Here is a 9665-nt window from a genome sequence, read left to right as displayed (position 1 = left end):
TCGGGGCATTTTTTATGCCGCTGTTTTAAAAAAATGGTGCTTAAAAAGACGCCCTGTAAAAAGAAGGAACATGTCATTTCTTGAGCCGTTTTTGGAGCTCTTTTTCATTGTGTCAATGGAAAAACAGCTTAAAAAAATACCTCAAATAAATGTTTTCGGCTACATATGTGGCTGAAAATCAGAGGCTGTTTTCCCTTAAAACAGCTTTGCCATTTTCAGCCGTTTCTGATTTTGTGTGTGAACATACCCTTACACTTAACAACATTCAACCTCACGCTGTTTAGATTTTGCATGTACCTGGATTCTAGATTCATGTACTCCTGTGACGTGGGACAGTTTTTCCCTCACTGAGATGCCTGGATAAGGGTTTGCTTCAAATGTTTTAAGCAATAAATCCAGATGTTTTCGACTGTATACAGTTCGTCGCCTCCTAACCTTCCCGCATATGGGATTGGTAACTCTCATGCTTTGCCTATCTGCAGGAAAGAAAATACAACATTACCAAATGGCACTCTATATTGCAGGTTAGAATGACTGGTAGGTGCTGTCCACGCTCGTGATATTGGCTTGCGTTGGGTCCTGGTTAAGCTCTTTAGTGTTTTTGACAGGAAGAACAGCGCAATTTGTAGTGCTATACTTGCTGTCTAAAATACTGGAACCCCGGCGGATCCGTTTTAAGTCAATGGGATGTATCATTACGAATGGAAGCCATGATGCTAGTGTGAACAGAGTCTTCAAGAGAATTTCACCCTAAAGTTAAGAAATGGTGAGTCCATGATATGTCCTCCTAAGGGTATGTGCACACACACTAATTACGTCCGTAATTGACTGACGTATTTCGGCCGCAAGTTCCGGACCGAACAGTGCAGGGAGCCGGGCTCCTAGCATCATAGTTATGTACGATGCTAGGAGTCCCTGCCTCTCTGCAGGACAACTGTCCCGTACTGTAATCATGTTTTCAGTAAGTGACAGTTGTCCTGCAGCGAGGCAGGGACTCCTAGCATCGTACATCACTATGATGCTAGGAGCCTGGCTCCCTGCACTGTGTTTGGTCCGGGACTTGCGGCCGAAATACGTCCGTCAATTACGGACGTAATTAGTGTGTGTGCACATACCCTAAAAACTGTAATCAGCTGTTTCTTAACTGTATCTGTTTCTCGGAAAGCTGAAGGACAATCAATACAGCCGGAATTGTCACCCAGCTTTACCAGGGTCCTGAAGGTAAATTAGCATAATTAGGCAGGCCAATATTACAGCACCCCCTACCAGCCTTCCCAGAATCAATCCTGCATAAATAGGCAAATTAGCTGTTCAGGACTAGTTGAGTGGCAACCAATTCTGAACTTTACTAAAGACAACAACGGCAATCATCCAGTTTCCCCAAAAGCAGATATAATTATGGAATGGCTGAACAGAATACAGTTTATATTGTAATTGGGCAGGGGGTAATGTTAAATACCAGCCACATGCTGAACATTAACAACATATAAAACAATATTAGTACAGGTACCCATAACCAAACCAATAGTTTTGCCTACTATCCAGCCAAATATAAGTCAGTCATTGTTTGATCTTACATATCTACATCCATAAAGTGAACATCGATTACCAGGTCAAAACAGAAAATAAATGTTGCATTTTTGTTTGTAGTCATTTGATATTTACTATTGTTGCCGGGTGTTATGTGTCAGTAGATGTGTCAATGTGTCAGTAGATGTGACCTCAGGAGACATCACACTGCAATCTTGTACATACCTGGTGTTGTGTTCTCCTGCTCTGTCATGTTCTCAGCAGATGGCCACCTCACCTCTCTGTGTGGCTTATACTGACACAAAGTGGACATAACAGCTTTTATATACTGCCCCCTCCTCTGTGAAGGTGGGGATGTCTGCTGCCCCCGCAGTAGAGGTGTGAGTGACACCACGGGTGCCCTGCTACCTGGCTGTACAGGGACAATACACAACCCAAGAGGCTGACCGGCCAACACAATACACATCCCCAATGTCTACTGTACAATGTGGCAGACATAACAACAAGGGAACGTGACAACACAACTTTATGATGTCTACTAGATGCAACTATAGATCTGTAGGTCATATACTTATATTATATAAAACTTGTGTTTGTATAATAGATTTGTGTGTGTGTGTGTGTGTGTGTGTGTATATATATGTACACATATTTCCATCTATAAATAAATTTTCTATCTATCTATCTATCTATCTATCTATCTATCTATCTATCTATCTATCTATCTATCTATCTATCTATCTATCTATCTATCTATCTATCTATCTATCTATCTATCTATCTATCTATCTATCTATCTATCTATATCTATCTATCCCTAAATATATACTAGACTAGAAATAGATGTAATAATTATTCTTTATTATGGTATTAGAGTCTGTTACATTGTTCACAACATTCATTGCACCAGACTCAAAATATTTATTGAACAGTATTTTTTAAATATCACCAAAGTAGCCATCACTATTACCAGAGAGTTCCTAAATATATTGGCATAGGTACAGTTTCCCAAAATATTACAACACTGGTTATATTGAAGGGAAGCCTTTACAAACATGACCAGCTTTATTAATAAAAACAATACCGTTCCAGTCAAGAACTAAAACATGTTTTTTATTTGTAACCTACACATTTGTGCAAAACTTTCAACGGGGGAGATTTCATTATGTATTACTCTGTATCTATTTGTAATAATGACAACTTATCACTAATTAGAGAGATGCTAATGCTGAAGACTCCAGCACAGGGACATGCCCCGCACACCTGTCTCTTGTCCCTCCTGGGGGCTTGTAACTTGCAAATGAACCTCAACAGACATCAGTATCCACTTGAACATGCCCTAGTGCAGCTATTGCTGTGATTCCTGCTAAAATAAGAATGATTCTCCTTGGAAAAATATTTATTATTAATATTATTTAGAATAAATAAAGGATTGTTCAGTTTATGGGCAGAAAGTATTTACATGTCTGCCCACCTTAAAGAGTGGGTTTACTTAACACAATATATTTGGTCCATTTTGACATGTACTACAATGTCGTACGGCATATCATAAATAGGATAGATTATAGCGATATGCCCACAGCCACTGAGAATAATTATTGGACATTAAATCTTGCGAAGACAAAATCTTTTCCATTTGCCGATAATCAACATCATCCCATCTATGACTGATATCAGAAAGCTTCTATTGGGGATAAATGGGCAGCTCTACACAACAACATCTACTATAGGTGGTACCCCCTGTTATGGGGTTGACATTTGTTTTATACATGCTTACCATTATAGCGAATACTTAGGGAGGCCATACACAAGAAATTTTTAGAAAATCATCCTTTTTGCCGTCTAAAATTCTTAGGGTATGTTCACACGCTGAGTCAAAAACGTCTGGAAATACGGAGCTATTTTCAAGGGAAAACAGCTCCTGATTTTTAGACGCTTTTTAAGCCACTCGCGATTTTCACAGCGTTTTTTGCGGCATTTTTTATGGCTGTTTTTGGAGCTGTTTTTAATAGTCTATGAAAAACGGCTCCAAAAACGTCCCAAGAAGTGACCTGCAATTCTTTTTCGCGGCCCATCGGAACAGAAGGCCGTTTTTACCATTGAAATCAATGGCAGATGTTGGAGGCGTTCTGCTTCTGATTTCTCGGCCGTTTTTCGTCCATTTACGGCCTGAAAAACGGCCGAAAATAGGCCATGTGAACATACCCTTAGTGTTAGGCCGAAGGCAGGTTTCTGCATAAAAGTTGATTTTTTTGGTTGTTGCTGGGTCCACTCCTTGAAAAGTTGTTCATGCCAAACAGATCTGCATCCCAACAACAGAAGCCCAAACCAAGCCACAAATCAAGAGAGAGATCGATCCGCAATGTGTTGTTTTAAACTTATGGCGTTGTCATCTAGAATGACAAACTTCACCATGAATGACAAGTCAGAAAACGTCCGTCTGAAGTCTGTAATGTATGGCCTGCTTTAGGGTATGTTCACACGGCGGGGGTCCGTAACGGCTGAAATTACGGGGATGTTTCAGCCTGAAAACATCCCCGTAATTTCAGCCGTACCGGCATGTGCAGGCGCTTGAACGCCGCGTCAATTACGGCCGTAATTAGCGCTGCTATTCATTGGAGTCAATGAATAGCGGCTCCAATTACGGCCAAAGAAGTGACAGGTCACTTCTTCTACGCGGGCGTCAATTTACGCGCCGTCATTTGACAGCGGCGCGTAAATATACGCCTCGTGTGAACAGACAAACGTCTGCCCATTGCTTTCAATGGGCAGATGTTTGTCAGCGCTATTGAGGCGCTATTTTCAGACGTAATTCGGGGCAAAAACGCCCGAATTACGTCCGTAAATAGGCCGTGTGAACATACCCTAACTGGACAGACTACAGATTTCATGCCATAAACTAGTGAACAGTTGTGCAGGCCCTTTACATTATGAATTTTTCCACTTTCTGCATGTCCATGCATGCCCAGTAGGTCTTTTATGTTAAAAGTACACATAATTAAATGATTATTTCCCTTTAATGAGTTTTCCATTGTAAATTAGATAGCGGCAGACTGACCAGGAGAGTCTATTTGTATTTTTATCTTTGTGCTATTTTAATCTAATAACAGTAGGGGCACTAAATAAAGCTCAAGCTGTCTGACAAAAGATAGCAATTTTCTATTATTTAAAGGGTTAGATGAACAATTGTGGATAGTTACATACTGAATAGACATAATAAACGAGTAAATATAGTTTACAAGTGTTAAACTCATCGTGCACATAAGATAACTGCTCTAGAAGTTTTAAAGTTGGTGACCAGTAGGTATTACTGCCATCCCCAATTCACCCTATTAACTTGCACATCAGAATCATCATAATGTAAATCTTAATTTTTTTATGGACAAGTTTGAGGAGCAGCTGTCAAGTATCTCTGTTCACTTAAAAAAAACTGGACATACACTTTAGATAAAAGTCAGCCAAACATGGCTATTTCAGTCGCCAATCTTATGTGTATGGGTGCCTTCCGATTCTCCCCCAGTGGCACATGTCAGGGGAAAGAGGGATTGGGCATGTTGGATTTCATCATGCCTAATTATTTGTCCCTGTGGGAGATAAACCGCTGCCAGAGGGGTCTGGCAGTGGCCTGTTCTCCTTTCCCCATTGAAATAAACATGAATGTTCAACATTTATTTTTAAAACGGAGTCAGCTGAACTAGCGGATTTAGAGTAAGGCCGTCTCGAAAACATCTACCGTTTACTTTTATCATTGGTTTCTAGGTTTAGTGTAGGCTAAGTTGACATTTTCTTTGCCCTATCCGTTTTAATTTGATCTGTTATTTTTTAACGGATGATATCACAATAATGGAGGCACATGGATTACAATCTGTTTGTATCCATTTTACATTGACACCAATAATAAAAATAACCCATCCGTTAGACATCCGTTTTTCTGAATGCGGAATAATTCCTGTACTCTACACTTTTATCTCTGTGAAAAAAACCGATGACTAAGGCACACGACCGTACAAAATCTCCGTAATTGTGGACCGTAATACGGTCCACAATTACGGACCCGCCCAGCCCTATTGGCCGCGGGCACCTTTCCGTACCGCTACGGATAGCTGTCCGTGCTGTAGAACCGTGCCGGGAATTATGGAGCATGTCCTACTTTATGTTTTTTACGGGCCGTTCTCTCATACTTTGTATGGGAGCACGGCATGAAAATGCGGCTGGCCGTGCCCACAATCGCGGGCAGAGCCGTGTGCATGATGCCTAACACAACGTACGTGAACTGACCCTAACAGATGCAATTAAAAGGCCCATCGATTTTGATGAGATTTTTAACTAAGGCTCTGTTCACATCTGCGTTGGGGTCCCGTTCTGACATTCGGTCGGAGCTTTCTGTCAGAACGGGACCCTGAACAGACACAAACTGACAACACCATTGGTTTCAATAGTGACGGATCCGGTGCCCATGGTTTCCGTTTGTCTCTGTTGTGCACCTGATCGGTCGTTTTGCCGGAAGCAATAGTGTAGTCGAATACGCTATTGCTTCCGGCAAAACGATGGGCCCGGTGCACAACAGAGACAAACGGAAATCATGGGCACCGGATCCGTCACCATTGAAATCAATGGTGATGGAAACGGAAACCTCTGGTTTCAGTTTGTGTCAGTTTGTGTCTGTTCAGATGGGAACAGAGCCTAATCTGTTTTTAATCCATTATTCTGATTTAAAAACGGATCAGTGTAACGAATTATACAACGCAGGTGTGAACTTAGCCTTAATAGAGGACCAGGTTGCTCTCCTTAAATGTTCTTTCGGAAAAATAAATTAAATGTAATATTGATAATAAACACACAAGTGTGACCGAGCTCTATATATAGTAACGTGCTATTAGCGGGATATATGATTGTTTACTGAGAACGCATTACAACCATTAATCTGTTTGCTAGGCTAGATAGCTAAACAGAAGTGCAATCACCCTGCCAACTACTTTTCCTTTAATTAGTTCATTATTGGTTAGTGTAAAGTCAAGAAATACTAATTTAGACAAATAAGAGAAATACAATGATTTGTAAACATAAGCATTGTCGTCTACCAATTCTTAACCCCTTTCCTCCGCAGCCATTTTTTGCATTTTCATTTTCGCTTTTTCCTTCCCACCTTCTAAATCCATTTGCATAAATATAAAATTGCTCATAACTTGGCCAAAAATGATCATTTTTAAAAAAACAACAAAAACGTTACTGTTATCCACATTGCAGCGCCGATCACATGCAATAGGAGATAGGGATTTGATAATCTGGTGACAGAGCCTCTTTAAATTGAATAAGATTTTCCCGTCTAGACAGATGACTTGCCCTTTTGTCTGCTTGTTGATATATCTTCTGACCTGCTTGTAATCCCAGTCATGTCACACACAGTTCTTGACATTAGGTGAGGTCTCCAAACCGTATTGTATAGTGAGAGGATTATCACACCTCAGTTATACTGGCAGGAGAGCTCTACCAACAGATACACTGCTGCTGGGGAAAATAAAGCAGACTGTATACCCATATGAAGGTTTTTTTTTTTATTTTTTTTTGCACAAAACAATAGTAAAAATCTTTCCATTGGATTTGTAGTAATCCTAGTCACTCATTGCAGTAAAAAGGTGTGTTATAAAGGAACACAAAACATGAGTACAGCGGGAGCAGGAATTGCTTGTGACCAGAAGCAAAGCTAGCGGTTTTGCAGAGGGGGAGCGAAACACATGTGAGCGGCCCCAAGCCAGTGGGCCCCCAACACATGATTACAACTGCAAAGGCGCATCAGGCAGGGTCAGGCTTACGTAAACAGCATAGTTTGCTGTGCTACTTTGTTTCCACGGAAGTGAATAAGTATTACGGAAACAGCGTAGCATAGCGAGCTATGCTGTTTCTGTAAATGCTACACTGTTTCTGTAACTTCCATTCACAGTACAGTGTATTTCTACATTGTATAATGTCTCCATAGTGCCCCTTACACAGAATAATGTACCTATAGTGCCTCCCCACACAAAATAATGCTTCCATTGTGGCCTCACACAATATAATGCCCTCATATCTGCCCACACACAGTATAATGCCCCCATAGTGGCTCCATACAGGATAATTCCCGCATACAGGATAATGCCTCATAGCTGCCCCCACACAGTATAATGCCCCCATAGTGGCCCCCACACAGGATAATGCCTCATAGCTTCCTAAACACAGTATAATGCCCCATAGCTACCCCATACAGTATAATGCCCTCATAGCTGCCCCACACACAGTATAATGCCCCCATAGTGGCCCCCACACAGGATAATGTCCCCATAGTTGCCCCCACATAGGATAATGCCCCATAGCTGCCCCCACACAGGATAAGGCCCCATAGTGCCCCCATATAATATAATGCCCCAATACAGTATAATGCCCCCATAGCTGCTCCATACAGTATAATGCCCCTTCAGTATAATGCCCCACAGCTGCCCCATACAGTATAATGTATATCTTCCCTCGTACAGTATAATGTCCCCATATAGTATAATGCCCCATAGCTGCCCCATACTGTATAATGCCCCCATACTGTTACTGAATAATACCACCACGCCATAACCACATAGTGACTGAATAATACCCCGTACTGTTACTGAATAATACCGCCACACCATAACCACATAGTGACTAAATAATACCCCGAAACTGTTACTGCATAATACCGCACACCATAATCACATAGTGACTGAATAATACCCCGTACTGTTACTGAATAATACTGCCACACCATAACCCCATAGTGACTGAATAATACCCCCAATACTGTTACTGAATAATACCGCCACACCATAACCACATAGTGACTGAATAATACTACCATACTGTTACTGAATAATACCGCCACACCAGGGGCGTAGCTAAAGGCTCATGGGCCCCGATGCAAAAGTTCTTATTGCCCCCCCCCCTGCAAACTTCTCATGGCCGACGGTCCGCAGCATTCAGCTGCATCACTGGGTCTCCTAAGTGACCCAACAATGCAGCACTATCAGCCAGGGGCGTCACTAAGGACTTAAAGTGTTAGGGGAAATAGCCCCAATACACATGTGTCCGCCCAAAAAATGTGTGTATAGGAGACAGCATAACATATCTATAGCACTACGACCCTATAAACTATGGATAGGATTAGATGCAGTGGCCCAGCAGACAGTATCACACATGATAGGATTAGATACAGTGGCTGAGCAGACAGTATCACACATGATTGGATTAGATATAGGGCCCAGCAGACAGTATCACACATGATAGGATTAGATACAGTGGCTCAGCAGACAGTATCACACATGATAGGATTAGATACAGTAGCTCAGCAGACAGTATCACACATGATAGGATTAGACATAGGACCCAGCAGACAGTATCACACATGATAGGATTAGATACAGTGGCTCAGAAGGCAGTATCACACATGATAGGATTAGATACAGTGGCTCAGCAGACAGTATCACACATGATAGGATTAGATACAGTGGCTCAGTAGGCAGTATCACACATGATCGGATTAGATACAGTGGCTCAGCAGACAGTATCACACATGATCGGATTAGATACAGTGGCTCAGTAGACAGTATCACACATGATCGGATTAAATATAGGGCCCAGATTGCTGACATTGTGGCTCCAGCGCTGGACCCAGCAAAGGTAAGAATAATAATTTTGCTTCTTTATGTGTTACTGTAATGACGGGGGTAGGGAAACGGACAAGTGAGCCCTAATCTACCCGCCACTCTGTCCCTGCCTACTTGCAACGACCCGCCCTAAGTGACGGGGTACAACTGGGCGGCGGTCCCTACGCTCAGTAAGTGCACGAGACAAACAGACAAGGGAACACAAAGAAAAGGGAAAGGGGCAGTTGCCCACGGCAACACCGTGAGCAACAAGAGTGGTGAACGAGCCAAGTCAAACCAGGAGTGCACGAGGTACCAAACGCAGAGCAGGAGAGTAGTCAGTAAGCCAGGGTCAGTATGGAGCAGGATCAAATAGATAGAAGCTGTAGCTGGGCCAGGAAACCACACGAGAAGAATCACAAGCAAAGGAGGAACAGGAAAGGCAGAGGGCGGGAGCTAGCTCCGTCTGGCCAGGCTGCGATAGGCTCT

The sequence above is a fragment of the Rhinoderma darwinii genome, chromosome 11 (genome assembly GCF_050947455.1).
Source record: "Rhinoderma darwinii isolate aRhiDar2 chromosome 11, aRhiDar2.hap1, whole genome shotgun sequence".
Lineage (NCBI taxonomy): Eukaryota > Metazoa > Chordata > Amphibia > Anura > Rhinodermatidae > Rhinoderma > Rhinoderma darwinii.
This window is presented reverse-complemented; position numbering follows the sequence as displayed.